The sequence below is a fragment of the Octopus bimaculoides genome, chromosome 25 (assembly GCF_046866305.1).
Source record: "Octopus bimaculoides isolate indiv1 chromosome 25, ASM4686630v1, whole genome shotgun sequence".
NCBI lineage: Eukaryota > Metazoa > Mollusca > Cephalopoda > Octopoda > Octopodidae > Octopus > Octopus bimaculoides.
Window position 1 is genome coordinate 27,214,784 of NC_142952.1, and position 27,500 is coordinate 27,242,283.

A 27,500-nucleotide genomic window follows, 5' to 3' on the forward strand; every position below is an offset into this window, starting at 1 on the left:
TATATTTGGTTTACGTTTACACAACACGATGCAAACTTTCTCTCAAACATCTTAATATCGCGAGAACGAGTTTGTATTTTTTTTTCTTTTTTTTTTTGTATTTTCATTTTAACTTTTAACTTCGGAAAAAAAAAAGACAACAACATATAATTCTATTGTACATACATTGTGAGAAACACATGCCTGAACAAGATCATGTAATTTTGTTGTTTCTGAACTAAATCAATAAGCTTCTGAAGTTCATACAATGAGCTTTCAGTTCATGATGTTCGACTAACCCGCTAAAATTAAAAACAAGAAGATGAAAATAAAATAAGCCATTATGATTTATGATATGAAGACCCTTTTATAGGAAGCATCGTAGTAAAAAGACCACATGCACACACATACACAAACATACACAAACATACACAAACCATCTCTGCAATTGCTATCTATTCCTTTTTGCAGCATGTTCGACATTTCTGATCATCATACCTCTCTTCCCTCCTCTCCTGACAACCCACCCACTTATCTACCAATCTACTTACCGACCTAGAAATCTACCCCGATGTCTGTATACATACCTATCTACTTACATACCTACCCACCCACCTATTTATCTACCTACTTACCCACCTACATACATACATACATACATACATACATACATACATACTTGCTTCCCAACCATATGGTACCACTGCGTCGCAACTTGAGCAAGTGTCTCTTACTGTAGCCTCGGGCCGACCAAAGCCTTATGAGTGGATTCAGTAGACGGAAACTGAAATAAGCCCGTTATATTTATTTATGTGTGTCTGTGTTTGCCCCTCACCACCATCGCTTGACAACTGATGTTGGTATGTTTGCACCCCTGTAACTTAGCGGTTCAGCAAAAGTACCCGATAGAATAACTACTATGCTTACAAAGAATTAGTGCTGGGGTCGATTTCATGAACTAAAAATCCTTTGAAGGCAGTGCTCCAACATGACCGCAGGCAAATGAATATAACATGTAAAAGAATAAAACAATACCTACCTACCTACCCACCAACCTACCGCTCTCCCTACTCACCAACATATCTACATGTCTTCATACCTACACGCCCACCCACCTGCCTAGCCACTTCTTTCATCTATTATTGCTCCTATACTAAGGCGGAGAGCTGGCAGAACCGTTAGCACGCCAGACGAAATGCTTAGAGGCATTTCGTCTGCCGTTACGTTCTGAGTTCAAATTCCGCCGAGGTTGCCTTTGCCTTTGCCTTTTATCCTTTTGGGGTCGATAAATTAAGTACCAGTTACGCACTGGATCGAGGTAATCGAATTAATCCCTTTGTCTGTCCTTGTCTGTCCCCTCTATGTTTAGCCCCTTGTGGGCAATAAAGAAATAAGAAACCTTAGCACGCCGGGCGAAATGCTTAGCAGTATTTTGTCTGTCTTTACGTTCTGAGTTCAAATTCCGCCTAGGTCGACTTTGCTTTTCATCCTTTTGAGGTCGAGAAATTAAATACCAGTTGCGTACTGGGGTTGATCTAATCGACTGGCCCTCTCCCCCAAAAAATTCAGGCCTTGTACCTAGAGCAGAAAAAATTATTGCTCCTATATTACACAACAGGCGCAGGATTGGCTGTGTGGTAAGTAGCTTGCTTACCAACCGCATGGTTCCGGGTTCATTTCCACTGCGTGGCATCTTGGGCAAGTGTCTTCTACTATAGCCTTGGGCCGACCAAAGCCTTGTGAGTGGATTTGGTAGACGGAAACTGAAAGAAGCCCGTCGTATATATATATGTATATATATATACGACGGGCTTCTTTCATATATATATGTGTGTGTGTGTGTGTGTGAGTATATGCTTGTGTGTCTGTGTTTGTCCACCACCCCCAACATCACCTGACAACCGATGGAGGTGTGTTTACGTCCCCGTAACATAGCGGTTCAGCAAAAGACACCGATAGAATAAGTACTAGGCTTCCAAAGAACAAGTGCTGGGGTTGATTTGTTCGACTAAAGACAGTGCTCCAGAATGGCCGCAGTCAAATGACTGAAACATGTAAAAGAATAAAAGAAAGAGAAAAAACACATCCTGAATATATTTTCAAACCGCAACCAGCTGTGTGGCTCTGTTTCAGGAACCCCAAGGGTTTGAAGCGGGTAGAACCAACTCTTACTATTCTTCTCAGATCGACTCTGACCTGGAGTCGTAGCAACTTTCAGGGTCCCAGTCATGGGCTAATTTCCAGCTCGTGAATGCTTAGTGGTAAGGGCATTCGGCTCGCGATCATAAGGTCGTAAGTTCGATTCCTAGCGGTGCGTTGCGTCCTTAAGAAGCAAGCCGCTATATTTTACGTTACTCCACTCCACTCAGCTGGCAAAAATGAATTCTACCTCTATTTCAAAGGGCCAGCTTTGTGCCGTTCTGTGTAATACTGAATCACTCTGAGAATTACGTGAAGGGTACGCGTGTCTGTGGAGTACTCAACCACTAGCACGTCAATTTCACGTGCAGTTCGTTCCGTTGATCGGATCAACTGGATCATTCGTCGTCGTAACCAATAGAGTGTGAAAAGATTAGCAAGTTCGCCAGGCACAAGGATCAAGTTAACCTGGCTGAGGAACAACCCATCTAAAGATAAAAGCCCTTACAGTAAAATCCAACTCTTAGGGGTATAAATCTCCGGAAAAATCGGGAGTCGACTTTCCTGAAGCAGTTCGACGTCGCTCTGACAGCTTCTGGAACGATGACCAGTTAACATTACTAGGTAAGGACCAGAAGGACAATTTTCCGGTTTCTCCGCTGTATAAATTCCTCCTTGGACGGGGCGCAGATCCGTCGCAGGATTACTAATTTATTCAAGTTGAGTGGCCAGGAGTAACGTGAAATGAAGTATTTTGCTAAAAAAAAAAACAATGCATCACCTGGTCCAGGAATCGAAACCATAATATTACGATCATGAGTCCAACACGCTAACTACTGAGCCATGTGCCTCCAGTCTTGCGACGATGCTAATGCGAAATTGTAACGGCTGAGCTCTTTCTTTGGATCAACCATTGACTTTAGAGAAAGAGTATATGCTGCTTGGTCAAGAACCTGTCCTATATATCATCCTGCCCAAGCAAACATCGACCCCGGCGGAATTCGAACTCAGAATGTGAAAACGGACGAAATGCCGCTATTCATTTTGATCGGTGCGGTTAAGATTGTGATAGCTCGCCGCCTTAACAATAATAATAATAAAAAAAAAATAAAAAAAAAAAATATTCAGACAAATACATAACAAAAACACCAGGACTTACAAATATATATAACATACAGAAAATTGCACTACTGGGTACTGCACACATTCTACGCAAAACACTTTCAATACAGTAAACATAAGAGCACCACAGCAAACCACAGCACATACCCAAGGCGCACAGAGCTGCGCTCGGTAGTGAAGTGAAAGCACGTTATAAAAATAAAACTACTGAATAATAATAATAATAATAACATGAACTTCAAACTTGTCTCTTGAGGTCTCTGGGTGAGACTTGGAGCCAACTTGTACAAATGCAAAGCAGAAGTCAAACATAAAATAATAATGATAATGATAATAATAATAATAATAATGGTTTCAAATTTTTCCACAATGGAACCCATTTTAGGGTTAGGGTTAGGGATGAGTCGATTACATCGACGGAATTTGAACTCAGAACGTTGCGGCAGACGAGATACCGCTAAGCATTTCGCCCGGCGTGCTAACGGTACTGCCAACACGCCACCTTAAGTAGTAGTAATAATAATAATAATAACAATAATAATAGTAATAATAATAATAATAGTAATAATAATAATGAGGAGGAGGAGGAGGAGGAGGAGGAGGAGGAGGAGGAGGCGGAGGGGGAGGAGGGGGAGGGAAGAAGAAGAAGGAGAAGAAGAAGAAGAAGAAGAAGAAGAAGAAGAAGAAGAAGGAGAAGAAGAAGAAGAAGAAGAAGAAGAAGAAGAAGGAGAAGAAGAAGAAGAAGAAGAAGAAGAAGAAGAAGAAGAAGGAGAAGAAGAAGAAGAAGAAGAAGAAGAAGAAGAAGAATACAATTTACTTATGCAAATTCAAACCAAAATGCTAAGAATAAAACAGAAAAGTTTCACGTTAGTAGTAGTAGTAGTAGTAGTAGTAATGAAGCTGTAGAGAACTTAACGACTTCTAATATATTTCCACCGCCACCACCACCACCATCATTCTTTAACACTTAATATCTAATATATAATTATCTCAGATAATGCCTGGATCAAAAGCAGACTCTTCGGCAAGAAATCATTAACAAATTCTTGTGTCCTCAGAAAGAAACGACGCATAGTTGTTAGTTAATTCTAATGATATATTATGATTCCGCTAGTAGACAGTTTAACACTTCGATCGAACAATTGTCGCTTTTTAGAAAGATTTGTAAAGGGAAACGCGATCTTCTAGTAATATTCTTCGATTACAGAGCTGTTAATAGTTTCCGTAAATTGATCATTTATTTGCATTTGAGGTATAGTAACTAATGAAGAGAATCCAAAATTTGAAGTTATGAGAGATCTTCATGATGTTAATGTGCGTAAGTATTTAGGTAATATCGCTTTTTCGGACTCACGAGACGTCTTCCATTTGCATTTTTCTATTGCTTTTAAACACACATACACACATACATACCTAAACGTATTTATCTCTCTGATTCGCCCCTTCTAACTTACTATCCCCCTCTCTCCTCTTTCACTCTCCTCCCTTATATATATATATATATATATATATATATATATATATATATATATATATATATATATATTCTTTTACTTGTTTCAGTCACTTGACTGCGGCCATGCTGGAGTACTGCCTTTAGTCGAAAATCTCAGACCCACAGGACTTACTCTTTGGAAGCCTAGTACTTATTCTATCGATCACTTTTACCAAACAGACAAGATACAGGAACGTAAACGCACCAACATCTGTTGTCAAGCGATAGCGGGGGTACAAACACAGACACACAAATATATATATATATATATATATATATATATATATATATATATATATATATGACGGGATTCTTCCAGTTTTCGTCCACCAAATCCACTCACAAGTCTTTGGTCGGCCCGAGGATATAGTAGAAGATACTTGCTCAAGAAGCCACGCAGTGGGACTGAACCTGGAGCCATGTTGTTGAGAAGCAAGCTACTTACCACACAGCCACTCCTGCACCTGTTTATTCCATTGATTATATCAGCTCATATCGTTTATTTATTAATCAGCCAGCATCTGTATTTTAGCTTTAATTTCTGACCGCAAAGACACGTTAACATTTAAGTTTCGAAGAATGAAGTGATAATGCTTTACTGTATCACATTAGCTGTGTCACCTCTAAACTTCAGAGAAACGCATTAAAAAAAAATATTCTTCTTTAATATGTATTATCCGATATTTGTTAAGATAGAAGTTGTAACATCTACATTGAGTATTTTTTTTTTTTTTTTGAGAAATATAGAGATATCAATATGGCAATGATTTATTATATTTTCACAAATCCACATATTTATTCGTATGGGAGCGAAAGGAAATCGATTTTACCGATCCGGTTATATATAGTGTTACGAACAGAGATAGACAAAACAAAATATTTAAAGATCTTTCTGGCATTTCAAGGTTGTTTCCATTTCAGCTGTTTGATGGAGGTGCAAATGATTAAAGCACCTTGATGAGTCGAATACTTACCGGATTTCAGGTCTAAGTTTCAAAGACTAGATGTTACAATTTCTATAATTTCACAAACTATTCTCTACCCACCTTTTATCATTTACTTGCTTCAGTCCTTGAGTTGCGGCTATGATGGGGAACCGCATTCAAGGATTAGGTGGAACAAATTGATTCCCAGTTCTTATATTAGTCTGGTATTTATTCCATCGACCTTTTTTTCTTTTACCAAAGGATCCGTAACAGAGAAACCAAAGCCGATTGTCAAGCGGTGGTGGAGGACAAACAAAGACACAAACACGTACATGCATAGATACATATATACGTGTACTCACACACTTACTCACTCACTCACACACACACACACACTCATACACACAGACACACACAAACGCAAACAGGCATACACGCACGCACACATATGCACACACACACTCTCACTCACACACAGCCTCACGCATACACAAACACAGGCAAGCACGCATACAAGCGCACACATACGTACACACATGCGCACACATACACTCATTCAAACAAGCACACACACTCACACATATGCACACACACACGCACTCACTCATTCACATACACACGTACACACACACCCTCACACACACACACACATACCCTCACACACACACACACACACACACACACACACACACACACACCAAAGTACATACGCATACACACGCGCGTACGCTCACATTCATTATTCTATTAGATGTTTCTGAAATCACAACCCAAAGTTGGTTAAAGGAAACAAGTTGTACGATGGGCGCATTAAACAACAGACGAATACTTTGTTTTAGGCATTCCAACACGCATACCTTAATATACAAACATATATAATAGCAAAGACAAAACGAAGGATTTGCCATGCAGAGAAATATGAGCGCGGCTGAGAAGCTCTGATAAAGAGTGGAGGGATCATATAAAATTTATGATGGAAACGGAACGAACAGGCAAAAATCTATGAAAACATATCTATAATATTAGAACAAAAAAAAATTCGCATTCATGTTATATTTATTCTGGACATAATCATGTATCTGTTTGATAAATGTACCTGAAATACAAATTCGCACTCGCACGCATGCGCGCGTGCGTTTACTGAAATTTTCTTACAGACTATTCAAGGATATATATATATATATATATATATATTTCTAAGTATTTTGTCGAATATTCACGTAGAGAAACACAAACACACTCACGTGCGGACACATTATATACATACGTGCATGCATACGGATATATATATATATATATATACACACACACGCACACAAAGATATACATACGATATATTTTATAAATATTTATAGTCATACATTTGTATAAACATATGTATATATATTGTTATTAATATTATCATCATTATTATTATTATTATTATTATTATTATTATTATTATTATTATTATTATTATTATTATTATTATTATTATTATCATTATTATTATTATTCAAGCAGAACCTGGCAGCCGGGCGAAATGCTACGCACTATTTTAACGGTTAAAATGTCTTACGGTTAAGCTGGTTCCCATGCATTTCCCTGAAGAGAAGATTACATCCTTATCAACATCACCTATTCCTATGGAATGTATAATTTGTAATCTTCGAAACATATGTTCGAAATAAAAGAATTCATTTAACATATGCGTTTTACTCCATTTACTAAATTTATATACATACATATATATATATATATATATATATATATATATATATATATATATATATATATATATAAAATCTCTGAGCGAGATGTAAACAGCATCAATACGGAGTATTTTCGTCGCTTTGAAACTGCGAACTGTGCTTTGACAAAATGCAGCACAGAATTTTGTCAGTGAACAGGTCGCACACACACAAATACATATATACATTTTAAAATTCAGAAGAACCTTCATATATTCTCTGTGGGTTTTCAACTTCATCTGTTTCTCCTATACTGTTACTTGTTTGGATTAGTAAGAATTTGCACAAACACACACACACATATATATATGTATATATACAGAGTGAGTGTGTGAGAGAGAGAGTAAGAGACCAATAGAGAGAATGAGAACATGTGGAGAGAGAAAGAGAGAGAGGGGGAAATAGAGGGAGATGTGTAGAAAATAAAAGTAAAAAATAATACGCAGTACAAGTAGTAGAGTAAATATATTTGTTCCCAGTTAATGATTAATTACTTGGGAGATTATAGCAAGATGTCATCTTTCAGGCGACAAATATATACATACACAAACATATACACATAATATATATATATATATATATATATATATATATATATATATTTATATATGTGTGTGTAAATTTATACGTGTTTATATATATGTATGTGTATATGTAAGTATATATGTGTATGCATTTTTGTATATATACACACATACGTATTTGTGTAGGTCTATGTGCAAGTATGTATGTATGTATGTACGTGTGTATATGTGACAGAGGTGAGTACTTCCATTGAATCACATCAGAGATTATCTGAAAGAGACTACAGACAGGCAGATAGTCTTACATGAATCATCTTAATTACTTTTGCTGTCCCTACTGTAAAACACATTAAAGGAAAACCGATTACATCAAGTTGAATTCCTTTGTCGTTGAAATTCATAATTAATAATATGACATCTCTTTTTATTTTTAAGGGGAAACTTCGCTTTCCCCCATAAACTTAGCAATATGTGTGTGTGTGCGTACGTGTGTATGTGAAAGGATTAATGAGTGTATGTGCATACATTGAGGCACAGACGCAAAAACACACATATATGTGTCTATATGTATATATATATATATATATATATATATATATATATATATATATATATATATATATATATATATATATATAAATATATATATATGTATATACTCATATACGGCTCATTCGTATATATTATAATGCATACATATATATATATATATATATGTTCGTTAGTTGGTTACATGTTATATGTATGTATATATGGATGTATATCTGTAGGTATATATATATATGTATATGTGTGTGTATGCATACATATATATAGATTTCATATATATATTTATATATATATATATATATATATATATATATATATATATATATATATATATGAATATATATATATATATATATATATATACATATATATATGCACATATATATATATATATGTATATGTATATATGTAAACATATACATATATATATATATATATATATATATATATATATATATATATATATATATATATGAATATATATATATATACATATATATATGCACATATATATATATATGTATATGTATATATATAAACATATACATATATATATATATATATATATATATATATATATATATATATATATATATGTATATATATATATATATATATATATATATATATATATATATATATATATATACGCACGTACTAACCCATATAGGAACATGTAGGCACACATGTAGGCTTGCATGTATTATTAGGTGCTGTCAGTTAAAATTGATGAGTTCTCTGGTTTGACGCCAAAAATGGAACGCATATATAACTATCTATATATATATATATATATATATATATATATATATATATATATATATATATATATATATATATATATATATATATAAGACAATAAAATATATATTTTCTGTGTGTAAAATATGATTATTGTAGGCACGGCTAAAACAATCAATTATCAAACCGGGAAATAAAATAAAATAAATTCGTTATTCTCTGCCTGGTTTAATAATTCTCCTATTCCTTTATTCCATTATTCTTTAGTATACTGTTTTTTTTTATATATATATTTTTCATTCTGTTTTGTTGTCTTCTTTTTAGTTTTGTATTTGTTATTCCGTTCTTCATTTATTTGAAGTGAAGCATGAAAAATATCTTTTCCCATTCACTTCACATATTAAAGATTATCTAAAGAATCAGATTGTGTGTGCTATTACTTGTATGCTTACGCTGATATGCATATATATATATATATATATGGAACTGTATCTCTGTATCTCAATGTATATATATATATATATATGGCCATATATGTATGTATAATATGTATGTATGTGTGTGTGTGCATGTATTTATATGCATCTGTGTACACACATATATGAAGAAATACTTTGTATGTGATTCCATATGTATATGTAAATATGAGTAAATAAACACATTTATATAAATATATATACATATTTATACACATGTGTACATTTATATATATATAAGTATAAGTATATATATATATATATATATATATATATATATATATATATATGTTTCTCTCTTACCCTCCCTTTCTCTTTTTCCCCCCTCTCTCTGTATATATATATATATATGTGTGTGTGTGTGTGTGTGTGTGTGTGTGTGTGTGTGTTTGTTTCTGTGTGCGTGTGTATGTTTATATGTGTTTGTATGCGTGCATTTATGTACACAGCATTCTAAGTATGGTTTCCTGTGCATATATTCCTTCCTTCCTTTCTTTCCATTTTCCTCCTTTTACATATATTTTATATTCTTCATATATCGTAGCGTGATGTTAATATTGATATTGCGGATGTCGCTTATGTTACTGATATTTTTTTTTCTTGTTCATTATTACTGTTATTGTTTATGTTATTGTTAACATAATAGATTCTGATATTGTTGATGTTGTTGTTGTTGTGACCTGACCAGCGAATAAAAATTCTTATCTTCAGAAAATCATCTGTAAGTCATATATATAATATGATAATCTCTTTTGTATTCGATGTGCAAGCAACATTATTTGCATTCTTTGACATTCTTCAAGCCATGAATAACATATATATTTTTTTAAAAAAAACACTGAAATCTTACGGGTTATCGTTTAATTATTTTCAGTACCTCAGCGGCACAATGGATGCGTGTGCTTAAAGTCACTTGTTTTACAACTAAAGATTTTATTTGTATGAAAATATTCAAGTGTTATGTACCAAAGTACATGTGAAGTTATGTGGCAAAAAAATACATTTCGTCGTACTGGATTCCAGTTCTTTCCAGGTATATTCTACAATGGCCTTGGAATTTATCAATGTCTAGTCACATAAAATTTGTTCGATGAAACTCCACGGAGGGCCACTGTATGCAAAGACACACATATGTGTATATTTACATGTATATACGCACACACACACACACACACACACACACACACACACACACACACACACACATATATATATATGTATATATATATATATATACCCAAGCATGGTCACAGCCTTAGGGCTGAAACATGTAGAAGTAAAGGAGTAATATATATATATATATATATATATATATATATATATACATATACATATAAGAGGAATGACTATTAGGTGGACTCCTGATATGCTAAATGTAGACCCCATATGGTCTGACCACTAAGAAAAATTTCTTTTTTCATTTCTCTTACCCGCTTTACGCTCTGGCGTTTGCCGAATTTTCTTGAGAACAATTTTTCTCAGTGGTCAGACCATATGGGGTTTACATTTAGCATATCAGGAGTCTACCTAGTGGTCATTCCTCTTATATGTATGTAATATAATTTTCTGAATCTTCAGATTTTTTACAATATGCTAGGCCACTGGTTTAAATTGATATTAATTTAATATCAATTTTTTACCCTTATTTAAGTGTGTGTTTACGTCCACGTAACTTAACAGTTTGACCAAAGACGCCGATAGAATAAGTATCAAAACTTCAAAAATAATTAGTACTGGTGCCGATTCATTTGACTACAAATTCTCCAAGACGGCGCTCCAGCATGGCCGCAGTCTCATAACTGAAACAAGTAGTTAAAAGCTTACCAGGTACGACAAGGTCATATTACTCATTTGGCAGAAGAATTGTAGCGACTATAAATTGTAAATTTGAAGCTATGTTCTGAATTAGGTTGAAAATTTAATTCGAATCCAACGCGGTTAAATCTATATTTCAACATTACATTAAATTTCGGCATCACGTATCAATAATGGTAGATTGGCTTGCACTCAAATCGCCCGCGCATGCGCCCTCGTCAGTTTTGTACGTAGTGAAAACAAGTGAAATAAGCTGATGGATCCACGTTTTAATTAGCAATAACTTGATTGGATAATAAATTAGTTAGGAAGGTAATAGAGAGTAAAGGTGATATATCTCACCTTTACCATGATGGCAATAAATCGATGGTGTAATTTAGTTACTGCTGTGGTTGTTCTTGACGTTGTTGTTGTGGAATGTTCTCAGCTCTGGAATTGTGTGGACCCATAAAGGTACTTAGCGATAATAATTAACACCGGGGTAAACGAGTCGATAACAAGTTCGCTTCGCAACAATAAGATCCCAGGTTTCACTCACCTTCTTGATAACCTGGGTGAGGTCGTTGGTGAAATTTGCTTTGACGGAAATTGTATAGAATCCCTGAAGGCGGTGAGCTGGTAGAAACGTTAGCACGCCGAGCGAAATGCTTAGAGGTAGTTTGTCTGCTGTTACGTTCTGAGTTCAAAATTCCGCCGAGGTTGACTTTGCCTTTCATCCTTTCGGGGTCGATAAATTAAGTACCAGTTACGCACTGGGGTCGATGTAATCGACTTAATCCATTTGTCTGTCCTTGTTTGTCCCCTCTGTGTTTAGCTCCTTGTGGGCAATAAAGAATAAGGAAATTGTATAGAATCCCGTCGAATGTATTGTGTCTAAAATTCAAATGACCGCTCTTGTCATACACTGTGTGATGTTGATTGTACTAGAGTATTACATCGATGTTACATGTATGCCTGTCGAGGGTTCATGGCCTAGTGGTCAAGTTGCTGCAATCACCATCGTGAGATCGTGGTTTCAATTCCTGGACCGGGTGGTGAGTTGTGTTGTCGAGCAAAACACTTCGACACATGACACGAGGTGTACGACGAACGAATACAGATTCACATCCATTTGATCACTACATGTAGAGGTTGTTGAGGTTATTCAGCAACAAATTGCAGAACCGTCTTTATCGGACAAAGAGAGACAGACTATCATCGTCGTCATCATCCCTACACATGCTTCTGCAGAATATTCAGCCACTTTCACTATAATAGAGGATAAATTTAACCTGTAATTCTAAGATCAGCCTTCTATGTCAAACTTCTTGTATTTCTTTTATTTTTATAAGAAAGCCCAAAACCGTTACAGGTATTTTTTTATATGTAGACATGATCCAAAAAGTTCAGTTCTTGAATTTAGACATGTGGCGGGGTCCAAGGAACTTTTCCAGATGAGCCATCTTTCCATATCACAAAGACCGCACCTACCACTACCGCTGGTATAAGGTTTACACTTATTATCTTTCTTAAAGTAGTGACATTGAATAATAATAGAATTAACGGTACCTTTCTAAATTAATTATACACATGTATATATATATATATATATATATATATATATATATATTTACATGTGTACATATATATATATATATATATATATATATATATATATATATATATATATATATATATATATATATAATTATGTGTATTTCTTCTATCTTAATGAATAAAAATTCTTCTGATAGAATAAATGGGTTAATAGAAACCAATGTAGCAAAGAACACAAAATAACTGTGGTTTAGTTCCTGTTTTTAAGGCAGGAACTCCCATGCTTTCCCTGATGAGAAAGTTACAATTTTAATATCAAAGATCCCTATGGATCACACAGGTTGTAATCCTTTGAAACATATGTAGGAATAAAGTATGCAATTATAACATGCGTTTTCTCCATTCCTTAAATTCTTAAATATATATATATATATATATATATATATATCTGCTCCTCTCTCTTTCTTCCTCTCTCTCTCTCTCTCTCTCTCTCTCTCTCTCTCTCTCTCTCTCTATCGTTGGATAGCAGCCATCGAATGTCTTCTACATGTTTCCTTAAATTTATATTAATGTTGGTGACTTTTGTGTCGTTAATTGCAAACTTTTAACGGTGCTATAACTGATTCTTTCACTTACTTTTAGCCCCCTTCGAATCACGCCTTATAGGTTTCTCAGGGCGAAATTGCAGAATAAGTAGATAGATAGAAAACATTAGGAAAAACAGAACGACGTGATTAGCCCTAATTTGAATGATATTAAGCATTAGCCTAATGAGGATAATCCGATCGAGGACTATACAACAACAGCAACAAATGAAATATTGTATAAAGTAGTTTTACATACATTGTATACGGCGAAAACCGACAGGATAGTCATTGGTGGAATTGTTTTGCTCGGCATGTCTGCTTCATCAGATCTGATTTAGGATCAGATTGTACCAAAGATACTGTAGCTGTCGATTGCATGAGAGATCCTCTTGAAATAGCAGCCACATCTCCCCCAAAGTTCTCCCTAGCATCATAAAAGTGAACCCCGCACTGGATTATATATTCCTATATGTACTATTTGAGATGGTCGTGGCTGGGATACATTTGAGTTTATGACTCCTGGATCAGAGATAACTTGAGATTAAAAACGAGTAAATATATAGGTCGCGTGGTGGAAGTTTTATCAGATTAGAGATAAGATTTTCTGGCGAGTTTTATTCGGCACAATACCTCATTCATTTTTTTTTTTTTAAGTTTCAATCGTATGACTGCGGCCGTGCTGGAACAATGCCTTAATTTATTTTCGCTCTGAGTTCAAAACTCACCCACCCCTTCTGAGGCCGATACAAATAGCACCAGTCAAGGATAATTGATAGACATAAACGTTAGACATTCGGATAAGACCTCTTTTTCGTATTTCTTCAGGTTCTTTGGGATCTGAGCTCAATTCCGGCTATTGCCTACAAGCCAGGTAGAATTCGTTCGTCTTTCATTTTAACACTGCCATCTGGGACTTGAGAGTCTTTGAAGAAGTGTACTTTGTTCCAAACATTGCATTCAGGTCTCTGGTTTCAGAGTACTGTCTTCGCCTCAGCCCCCACCTCACAACAGCGTTAGCGGCCCGGTAAAGGGTCGTGTGCATTGTCTTTCAATTCTGGTTGAAAGATATACCAACAACAAAAAGAACAACGATATCTCAACTATAAACAATCTTCAAGAACTGTATCGAACCTAATTTTTTTCAATTTGCTTCAGTCTATCTATCTATCTATCTATCTATCTATCTATCTATCTATCTATCTATCTATCTATCCATCTGTCTGTCTGTTTGTCTGTCTGTCTGTCTGTCTATTTATTTATCTATCTATCTATCTATCTGTCTATCTATCGATCGATCGATTGATCGATCTATCTTAATATATATATATATATATATATATATATATATATATATATATACACACACACACATATATAAGTGTTTGCATACGAACATATATATATATACGTATTCATATATATATATACATACATGCATACATATTTTTATATATGTGTGTATGTATGTATGTATGTATGCATTGGTTAATTAAACGCAGCCATAACAACACACATAATTAAATGAATAATTGATCAATTGATCAATTAATTAGTTATTTAATTAAAATCACGACACCTTTATACATTCATCATGCCGAACAAAGTGATCGAACGAGGACAGCGAAAGAGAGAAAGAGAGAAAGAGAAGGATAGAGAGAGATATGGAGAGAGAGAAACAGACTGACAGAGAAAGAGAGAGACTAATGGAATCTAAGCGGTTTGATTTGTGAGTCGCTGATTTAATGAGATGAAAGAATAAATATATTTAGGAAAAAATGTCACTAACAGCCTTTCAAAGTTAATGCCTCTTGACAGATTTGGTAGTACACGGTAGTCTTTTTGAATGATGTATACTTACCTATTTCAATGAGAGACTAATTTCCAAAGTAGATTCTATCATAAAGATATTGTTATGATTGTATAAGATTGAAATTTAGACATATATTTATGATTAATAGAGTTGCTTTATATGTATCTTCATAACGTTATACATAACTGTTATTATTTTATCCTTATTCTGGAATTGGTGTATTAGCAGAATAGTTAAACGAACGGTAAAAATGGATGCTTTTTAAAATTTTTTTTAGAAATATTTCTTCTGGATCTTTACATCTCTATCTCAAATCACGCCGGCCGTATTCAAATTTTTTGTTTCTAACTTCCGAGGTCGATGAACTTAAATATTGGGATAGATGGTAAGGACGAAACATCTCTTAAAATCACTAGTCTTGTGTCTAACCAATAACCATTATATATATTACAGCTTTTGTTTTAATGATTCCAGAAGGGGACTTCGTCTATGATACAGAACAGTCTTCAAAGTTATACCGTTTGTGATGGCATATAAAACGCAATTTTTTTCAAAAAAAATAAATAAAACATAAAAGAAAATATCTCAAATTGTCCACCCAAATTCCATAACCTGGCAGAGGATTGTCACATGACTGGCCTTACAAATGTTTGTAAGTTCCCCGCTACGCCCGTGAGTTACTGACAATGTTTAGCGTCGAAAGCTAAGGCTGTCACGGTTGACTTAGTACTAGTCTAGTGCTAGTACTAACCAATCAAACTCTGAATGTTTTCTGTCAAGTGTTTGCAGAGAATGAACACGTGATTAAGTTTAGAACCTACTGTACCTTTCTCGCTACTTCACAGAAAATATTCAGAGCATTGATTGTTTAGTGCCACCACTAGACTTGTTCGGTCAACAGTGTCGGCCTTAAATTACGACGTTAAACATTGTCACTTGATACTAAATTACGGACGTAGCGGGGAACCTACAAAAATTTCTAAGACCAGTCATGTGACTATCCTCTACCAATCAAATCCTATTCAAAACATATACTAATTTGAGCCATGAACTCCCTATAAAAATTGGGCAAGCTTCAAACACTAGTCAGAAGCAAAACAACTGCGACATATTTCAATTTTTTGAAAATTAGTGTAAACTGTGAAACCAGTTAAATCTTTAGATATAATAATAATGAAAATTGTTTTAACTATTCTCAGTGCATTTTCAACTTTTATTTTTCATATACATACATATATATATATTATATAAAATGGAGTGGGAAATAGCACAGAAGTAAATCTCAGACATTTCAATTTAGAAAGAATTTAATAAAGTGATTTGAAAATTGTATAAAGACAATATAGAATATTACAGGTTTCGATGATGAATCTTATCAAATATTAGTAAAAATTTATAAAAATTTGAAGTAAAAACAGTTTATTTTCTGTTTGGGGGTCAAAAACATATCTGGAGGGTTTTTTTCGCTATATATAGCTTATATATAGTTCTTTAAATAAAGTATGGTATATCTCTAATACCTTGAACTCAATACCAAACTATATTTAAAGAAGACTTCAATGAAAAAACTCCAGACATATTTTTGACCCCCAAACAGAAGATGAACTATTTTTACTTAAACTTTTTATAAATGTTTACTAATATTTGATAAGATGAGATCCGTCATGGAAACCGTTAACATTCTATGTTATTTTTATATAATTTTAAAATCATTTTATCAAATTCTTTCTAAATGGAAATGTCTTAGATTTACTTCTGTGCTATTTCCACCTCCATCTTTTATATATAAAGATTTGATTTGCATACATCTCAAATCTTTATTCTACTATATATATATATATATATATATATATATATATATATATATATATATATATATAGCAAATATAAGAAAAGAACGAAGAACAAACGCAAGAAAAAACAACAACACGAGGACGTGGTACATACAAAATATTAACAGACGCTCAGGGAACGAAAGAATGGTGGTTTTAAGTTTCGAGCAAAGCTCTGTCAGAAACAAGAGACGGGGGAAAGTCCAAGAGAAATGGAAGTGTTTCTCTAAATTTAGCCAGTATCATGCTATTTTTAATCGACACACCGTGAAGGTATCATACGACAACTCTGCTAATTTAGAGCAGCTTATGTATCGCATGAACAATAGCAAAATGCGGCAAAGGTTCAATAACCCACCTACTGGATGTACTTAAGATTATCAAATATGATATCATAACTAAAGAAGATAAAATGTTTGTATATATCAATTTTCAACATTAAAATGTGGAAGATTACATAGAATCAGTTTAATATTCATTCTTGTACTTAATTATTCACTTATTAGGTGGTTTCTATAAAGACTGCTCAGGGCATTTAGTTATGGAATACTGGAAAGATAAACATGCTATCTATATATTAATTATAAATAAAGATGTGTATAGAAACACACACATAATTACACTAGTGCACACATACACACATACACAAATATTTATACGTTTATACGGATATAATATAACCACCTCGCATAGACTTAAGTAACTAAAAAGTATATATTTACGAACAGAAAGATAACAATTTATAAAGGGATAAGAGGTTAATAGGTTATGCACATATATGCATATATACATATATACAAATATAAATAATAAGGGTAAAAAAATTTATATTAATTTGATTAATATCAATTTAAACCAGTGGCCTAGCATATTGAAAAAAATCTGAAGATTCACAAAAATATTACATACATATGAGAGGGATGACCACTAGGTGGACATCCAATATGCTAAATGTAGACCCCATATGGTCTGACCACTAAGAAAAATTGTTCTCAAGAAAATTCTGGCGTTTGCCGAATTTTCTTGAGAACAATTTTTACTTAGTGGTCAGACCATATAGGATCTACATCTAGCATATTGGATGTCCACCTAGTGGTCATCCCTCTTATATGTATACATATATACAAGTACTTATACGTTTATATGGATATAGTATAACCATCTCGCATAGACATAAGTAGCTGAAAAAATCTCTATTTGATAACAGTAACAACTTATAAGGGATAAGAGGTTGATAGGTAAGGATATCAAAGTAAAAAAAAATAAGAAAAATTTATAGAAAATAATAAGAAATATATAAAACCTACAATTAAAGATATAGGGTATTAAAGTTTGAGGTAGGGAAGAGATAAAGGTAACCCAGGTATTCAGACCGAAGAGATTTTATAAGTTGCAAAGTTAAAGGTGCTATTACAAATATGATTTTATAGTTTCTAAGGGGTATGTTATTACCCAACAGCAGGTTCAATGCCTCTTCAAGGCAAATGTCACATTTGTCGGATAGCGAATTACATCAGTGTGCATTTTTTGTGATTGATCATTCCATTTCGTATTTCATTTTTGATTCTTTCTGTCTTCATAATAGATCCGAAAGTGAATTTGCGTGTCGTCTGTTTAACTTTTGGAATGACGAGATGAAGAACTATGTTGTATGGAAACGTGTATTAATTAAAAAATAACTGTCCAACCGTATTCCTTTCTGCTGGCTCTATCTCATTCAGTTATATATATATATATATATATATATATATATATATATATATATATATATATATATATATATATACAAATAGATAGATAGATAGATAGATAGATAGATAGATAGATAGATAGATAGATAGATAGATAGATAGATGCAGATGTTTCTTTCATAACCACGGCCAAAGAGAAATTTCAAAATGGCGAACGAAATAATATTCGTCTGGTCACTTTTTATTAGCAACATATTTTTTCTACACTTCACTCTGAGATTGTGGCGTTGAAATTTATTCGAATTTACCCAGGATACGTCACAATGCGACATGATACGAGACGTCAATGAGAAACAGTTAAAGAAAAACACACAAAAATTAAATAAATGGGAGCTAAAGTTACGACTTAAGCGCTCACTTTCCATGCTAAACAAACAATACGACTTTACAATAAAATAAAACAAAAATGTGTATTTTTATTTTGTCGTTGCTGCTGTTCAGACGATCGTTAGTTGAATAAAATGTCGGCAAAATAAACTTGAAAAGAAAACAAATTGGAAAGAGAATTTTATATGAACAGTTAATGAGGAAAGAAAAAGTTTATTTTTGTTTGGTATATCGCAACGTGTCTACATGAATTCGATTAACTGCATCATCTTCAGACAGCGATCAATCATATACTACTGCAGACGGAATCATTTTAACATTCGATTCGATTAGATAATTGCGTAGAGAGCGGAAGTTATGCGTACGTCAGTTACAACAACACAACAACAACAACAACAACAACAAAAAAAAAACAACAACAGCAGCAGGTGAGGCATAGAAACAGTTGTAAAAGGCTGGACTTCAACGTACTTCAACGTACGAAATTTTGTTTCCACATTTAATGGTCGTCATTTCAATAATAATGTTGATTACTGTTTGACAAGGAAGAAAATAAATTATAGAACGGTGAGATCTGAATCAATTTTAAAGAAGTCAGTTCGATAACTATGAAAGGGCGTGGACTATTGATAAGGGCATTGCATTTACGCTTGAAAAACTGCGGTTTCGATTCCAGTACTGGGCGGTTAGTTGTGGTCTTCATGAAATGTTGTTCTAGTTCACTTGGTTATAAATGAGTAAAGACAGACTGGAGCCTCACAAATGCTGTAATGTCAGTCATTTATACACTCTGGAAACCAAATCACTGACCCTATGAATCCTAGAACTAGAGACAGTCTTCATAAGTTTACAAACGATGATCTTACTTTAACTCTCTGGAATTATAAAAAGATACAGTCGACGCGCATGGTTCGGTGGTTAAATCGTTGGGCTCGCAATCATGAGGTAGTTAGTTCGAATCTCGGACCGGGTTGAGTGTGATGTTCTTGATCAAGACACTTTATTTCATGTTGTTCCAGTTCACTCAGCTGTAGAAATGAATTACGACGTCAGTGGTGCCAAGTTGTAACGGTCTTCGCTTTACCCTTGGATAACATTGGTGGCGTGTAGAGACGGGGCTGGTATGCATGTACGGCGATTGCTTGTCTTCTATAAGCAACTTTGCCTGGACTTGTGCCTCGGAGGGGAACTTTCTAGGTCCAATCCCATAGTCATTCATGACTGAAGGGGGGGGTCTTTTCCATTTACCAATAATTATGTCTCAAATTTTGACACAAGGGCAGCAATTTCAGAGATAGGTGGGTAAGTCGATTAGATCGACCCCTACTGTTCACCTGGTACTTATTTCATCGATCCTGAAAGGATGAAATACAATATCAACCTTGGCGGAATTTGAACTCAGGACGTAAAGACGCACGAAATGCCGCTAAGTATTTACCCCGTGTGCTAACAGTTCTTTTCTACTCTAGGTACAAAACCCATAATTTTGGGGGAGGGGGCCAGTCAATTAGCTCGACCTCAGTACGCAACTGGTACTTAATTTATCGATCCCGAAAGGATAAAAGGCAAATTCGACCTCGGCGGAATTTGAACTCAGAACACAAAGACAGGCGAAGTGCCGCTAAGTAGTTCGCCCGCCGTGATAACGATTCTGCCAGCTCGAAGCCTTGCATTTACCAATAATTATAGACAAGCTGTCAGTGGTTGTTGTTATTGTCTACTTCATTCTTTCGTTATTTTGTTGTGAGTTAAGATAACGTGTTGTGGCGGTATCATTCGAGCGTCAGAAAAAAAAAAGGCAAGAAATGGTTTGCGGTGTTGCTTCCGCTTCTTTGCTTTCTAATCACAGTAAGGTTGGTCGGTTGGCACTCCGTCTGTTACGACGACGAGGGTTCCAGTTGATCCGATCAACGGAACAGCCTGCTCGTGAAAGTAACGTGCAAGTGGCTGAGCACTCCACAGACACGTGTACCCTTAACGTAGTTCTCGGAGGAGATTCAGCGTGACACAGAATATGACAAGGCTTGCCCTTTGAAATACAGGCACAACAGAAACAGGAAGATAGAGTGAGAGAAAATTGTGGTAAAAGAGTACAGCAGGGTTCGAAACCCACCCACCCCTGCCGGAGCCTCGTGGAGCTTTAGGTGTTTTCGCTCAATAAACACTCACAACGCCTGGTCTGGGAATCGAAACCGAGATCCTACGACCGCGAGTCCGCTGCCCTAACCCCTGGGCCATTGCACCTCCACCACAGTAAGGTAAAGAACTGTAATACTTTGGGTTAGTAACGAGTCATATAATACTATAGTCGATGATACGACTAACGCTCTCCTTTCAAAACCTTGTTCATAAATCACAAATCACTATTAAGGTCATAGTTAAGACAGCGAGCTGGCAGAAACGTTACCACGCCGGGCGAAATGCTTAGCGGTATTTCGTCTGTCTTTACGTTCTGAGTTCAAATTCCGCCGAGGTCGATTTTGCCTTTCATCCTTTCGGGATTGATAAATTAAGTACTGGGGTCGATCTAATCGACTGGCCCACTCCCCAAACATTTCGGGCCTTGTGCCTAGAGTAGAAAAAATGGATGGTTAACACGCCGGGCAAAATGGTTCGTAACATTTCTTCTAGTTCTTTACGTTCTGGATTTAAAAAATTCTACCGAAGACAACTTTCATCCGTTCGGGGTCGATGAATCAAGTACCAGATTAGCACTGGGGTCGATGTAATCGACTTACTCCTTCTCTCGAAATCACTGGCCTTGTGGTAAAATTTGAAACCATTATTATTAAGGCGACAATCTTGTAGAATCGGTAGCACACCAAACAAAAATCTTTAGCACCACTGCGTTCGTTTTTCGGTTCTGAGTTCGAATTCCACCGAGGTCAATTTTTATTTTTCATCCTTTTATGGCCGATAAAGTAAGTACCAGTTGGACAATGGGGTCGATGTAATTCCCCAGCCCCTTCCCAACACTTTTAAGCCTTGTGCAATATAAAAGAAAGGATTACTATTATTATTAGGAATACGAAAAGTAGTGAGCTAGCAGAAACGTTACCACGCCGGGCAAAATGCTGAGCGGAATTTTGTCCGTCTTCACGTTCTGAGTTCAAATTCCACCAAGGTCGACTTTGCCTTTCATCCTCTCGAGGGTCGATAAATTAAGTACCAGTAGCGTACTGGTTCGAAGCAATTGATTTAACCCCTCTCCCGGAATTACTGGCCCTGTGCCAAACTTTGAAATCACTGTTGGGAATACCAAACACGATAGATTAGCGTTACTTTATTTGTTCCTGCCGAAACCAACTCCATTTTTTATTCCGCTGAGATCGATAAAATAAAATACCAGAAATGTACCGGAGGCGGTTCAATCGATTAAATCTTCATGGCCCGAAAACTACTGGCATTATACCTAAATTAGAAAAAATTTATGAGTATCAACGTCAGTCAAAGCGCCCCCTGTGACTTATTGATTGTTTGTTATTATTTTGTCTAGTAATTAAAAGAACGCTAATCGTGTGTGATTAATTACTGACGAAGATAGTTTTTTTCCAAAACAACACAACGGATTAAGACTACAATAATTTAAGAGGAAAATGTTTAAAAAGGTGGAGTAAACCACTGTAATTATTATAATTATTTTAGTCTATGAGGTGAATGCCACATCATTTCGTTCGCATTATAAGAATTATATATATATATATATATATACATATATATATATACGATCGTTAGGTAGTGAGTGCGAATCCCGGACCAGGCTGTGTGTTGTGTTCTTGAGCAAGACACTTTATTTCACGTCGCTCCAGTTCACTCAGCTGTAGAAATGAGTTTCGACGTCACAGGTGCCAAGCTGTATCAGCCTTTGCCTTTCCCTTGGATAACACTGGTGGCGTGGAGAGGGCAGGCCGGTATGCATGGGTGACTGCTGGTCTTCCATAAAACAACCTTGCCCGTACTCGTGCCTGGGAGGGTAACTTTCTAGGTGCAATCCCATGGTCAGTCATGACCGAAGGCGGGGGTCTCGGCATATATATATATATATATATATATATATATATATATATATATATATATATATATATTCCAGTGTATAGGAATAGAGGAAAGGTATATGTTGAATTAGTTTGCTGAAAACTAATCGAAATATACTGGAACATTGCTTTGTCAAACAAGTGATTTTTATGCTGTAGCGCGTTAAAACCCAATATGCCGTCAGAAGGTATCTGATACGAAAGCCCCTTTTCTTTTTTTTTTTTTTTCTAGAAGAAAACCGTTTTAAAAATTCGACAGGTGAGTATTAACAGTAAATGAAGTATTATGAAGTATTAACAGTAACTGCACGATAAAGTGTAGTATATTGCCACTTAAGTGTGGCTGACCCCTAGGGGTGGATGTTACTGTTGCTTTTAGCCCCAGGAGGACATCTCCTCCAGCTGGATATAAGATTGCCAAGATTTTGTCTCTCTCATCAAAGATCAGTGGCTATCGAACGCCGACGAAGGGAAATAACCCTGAGACCCGGGTCCGTTCGTGCTACCCTAACCCTAACCCTAACCCTAACCCTAACCCTAACCCTAACCCTAACCCTAACCCTAACTTCCCTTGGCAAACAGGACACAGTAGTGTGTCGATAAGCCAGCTGGAGGAGATGTCCTCCTGGGGCTAAAAGCAACAGTAACATCCACCCTAGGGTTCAGCCACACTTAAGCGGCAATATACTACACTATATATATATATATTTATATATATATTTATATACATATATATTTATATATATATTTATATATATATACATATACATATATATATATATATATATATATATATATATATATATATATATATATATATATATATATATATATATATTTGTGTGTGTGTGTGTATAGCCACCGCTTAAAAACCGCTGTTGATGTGTTTACGTCCCCGTAATCTAGCGGTTCAGCAAAGAGATCGATAGAAAAGTACCAGGCTTACAAAAAATAAAAAAAGCACTGATTCATTCGACTAACAATTCTTCAAGACGGTGCCCCAGCATGTGCACAGTTGAATGACTGAGCCAAGTAAAAGATAAAAGATGCACATTTACTCCTTTCCAGTACACTGTACATTCAATACATATATATATATATATATATATATATATATATATATATATATATATATTTATAGAAGTGTTAAGGAATGGATTAGATATGAACCGGGCTACATATGTTTCTTAACGAGCGAAGCCTCGGAAGTGTTAAATGTCCAAGCGAGGCGTATACCGCAGGCTACACGTCAGGCCAATGATATCTTGATTAAATAAAGCTTACATTGTTGCAGGGTGGTACACGAGATAAAAATTGCTATTCGAAGACGTACGTACGCACTTTAATGGCCGTGTTTTAATAATTAAAGACGTTACTAAAATCCTGCTATCCGCCAGTCTTTCTGCACTACTTTAGTTGTAGCATCATAAATATTTGATACTAATGAAGCAAATTTTTGTTATGACGTTGTAGCAGACAAAGGAAATGAGCTCCTATTTATACAAGAGCTGATTAACAGTATCTTTTACCTACTTCAAATTGTCTTTGGAAACTTTGTCTCTTTTTTTTTCTTTTTATTTAATTTTGCTATATTTTTAACATGTCTAACATAAAATATTAGTTGTTCGCGAAAGCTATTAAAGAATGCAAATAATAAAAAAAAATATGAAAAAGGATTAATTCTGATGATTACATTTTTGTTGAAATATTATAGATAAAAATCAATATTGTTCAGTGCACACTGCTTAAAATTACTGGTTAAAGTGAAACTCATTTACCATTTACATTAATATGTACGCAGATGAATATAACCAGCTTATCGCTCGCTGCTCATGAAGGTACACTATCCGTTATATGATAACTATACAAAAATAACTAAAGTATATGGTAGTAATAGTCATGAAATATCTCAGTATAGAATACGATAAGAAATTTGTGATGAATCCTTTTACATGTCGCCTTGAATGTCTGGTTACTTTCCCGTCTGAAACAGAAGCCGTAGCCAAACTTTTGTATTATTAACGAAAGCAACCACTCTTTACTTAACTAGTGCTTAAGCATTATTGAGAAGTATTCGTACTGAGTTTAGCCGTAATTTTATATTCTTAAAGATGATTAAAATATTGGGTTATCAGATAAATTCGTTCAGTTTTCTTGTAGTCTCTCTTTGTTTCTTTCTCGTTAAAATCAAATGTCTGCAACGAAGTAAAATCTATTCAAATTTCAGAATAGAGCAACGAAGAAATGTAAAACAAAGATAAAAATATTTTTCGTGTTAATTCAAATAACGAAGGCGCATGGCCTAGTGGTTAGGCTGTTGTACTCACAATCGCTAGGTCATCGGTTTGATTCCCTGAGTGGGCGGCACCTTATACCCTTGGGCAAAACACTTCATTTCATGTTATTCCAGAGCGTGCTTTCGATCAGGTGGAGAATGTTGGCCTGTTACACCTAGCCAGCTGGGTGGTGTCATTTGAAGACTAAAACAATGTAAATGTGCATTGTGACTAGTGATGTGTAACCACTAGTTAGAGGGACAGGGACAACTGAAGAAGGGAAATATTCTTTATGTTGCATGTCTCATTTCTCTGTTTTTTTCGTTGTTCGAAAAAAAGTTCGTTTTCTGTTTTCGTTTCTCATTGTGTTTAACGTTTTATGTGATGTCCTGTACCCATATATGCATGTATGTATACATACATATATATATATATATATATATATATATATATATATATATATATATATATGGAGAGAGAGAGAGAGAGAGAGAGAGAGAGAGAGAGCGGGAGAGATAGTAATAAGTTTCCTCCCCACCACGTGGTTCCGGATTCAATCCCACATCGTGATACCTTGGACAGCTGTCTTCTACTATAGCCTCGGGTCGATCAAAGCCTCGTGAGGGGATTTGGTAGACGGAAACTGAAAGAAACCCGTCGTAAAAAAAAAAAAAAAAAATATATATATATATATATAAGGTATATTTAGATTCGTGTGTATCTCTATCGTGAGTTTATGGTGGTTTTTGGAGCATTGGCTCTGATTTTAGCAAGTGGTATTATATACCCTACTGAATCTAAATTTACCTTATATTGTACCTGTAAGAGTTTGAACTTGCTAGCCACATTATTATTAACTTATTAATACTAGTGATAACGCCAATGATACTTCTTTATTTATATGTATATACATATATATATATATATATATATATATATATATATATATATATATATATATATATATATATATATATAAGTTCAAAAAAACAATAACAAAAAACAACAAAGTGAGGACGTGATACGGATAGTGTTATTGGACGCTAGGGAAAGGAAAGAGAGAGTGTACGACGTTTCGGGCGTGGCCCTTCGTCGGAAAGATGGAAAGTTCGGAGAATGGAAAAACGGAGAAAGAGGAAAATGGTACCGATGCCCACGAGGTTACATTGTGAAAAGACCGGAAGAGGAGGTGGTGGTGGAAAAGTTCTTTCTAAGACAGGAGAGTGAAAAAGGGAGATGAATATCTGTGCGTGCGCGAGAGTCTGCGAGTGTGTGTGTGATAACAGAACGTGTGAGTTCGTATGTATGTGTGTGTGTGTGTGTGTGTGTGTGTGTGTGTGTACATGGTTTGGTGGTTTATCTGTTAGTGTGTTTGTGTGTGTGTGTGTGTGTGTGTATGACGTAGTGGAAGGAATTAGTAGCAGGAATGGTTAGTGGATGCTTGTAGACAGTGTTAGGTGGAGGGTCAACAGGCGGTTTTTTGAGTATGTGTGTTCGTGTTTGTGTCGGGTTGTAGGTGTTGGGTACGTGCACGTGTGTGTGTGTATTTTGTATGTGCGCGTGTGTGTATGTGTATGTTTTTGTGCGTGCGTGTGTGTTTGTGTGTATGTGTATGTTGTGTATATGTGCGTTGCTGTGTACGTGTGTGTGCGTGCGTTTGCTATTGTTCGTGCGTGTGTTGTTTATGCCCATGTGTGTGTGATTGTATGCGTGTCTGTGTGAGTGTGTAGTGTTGGTGAGAATATATATATATAAATATATATATATATATATATATATATATATATATATATATATATATATATATATATATATATATACATACACACACACATTTAATATAGGATGAAA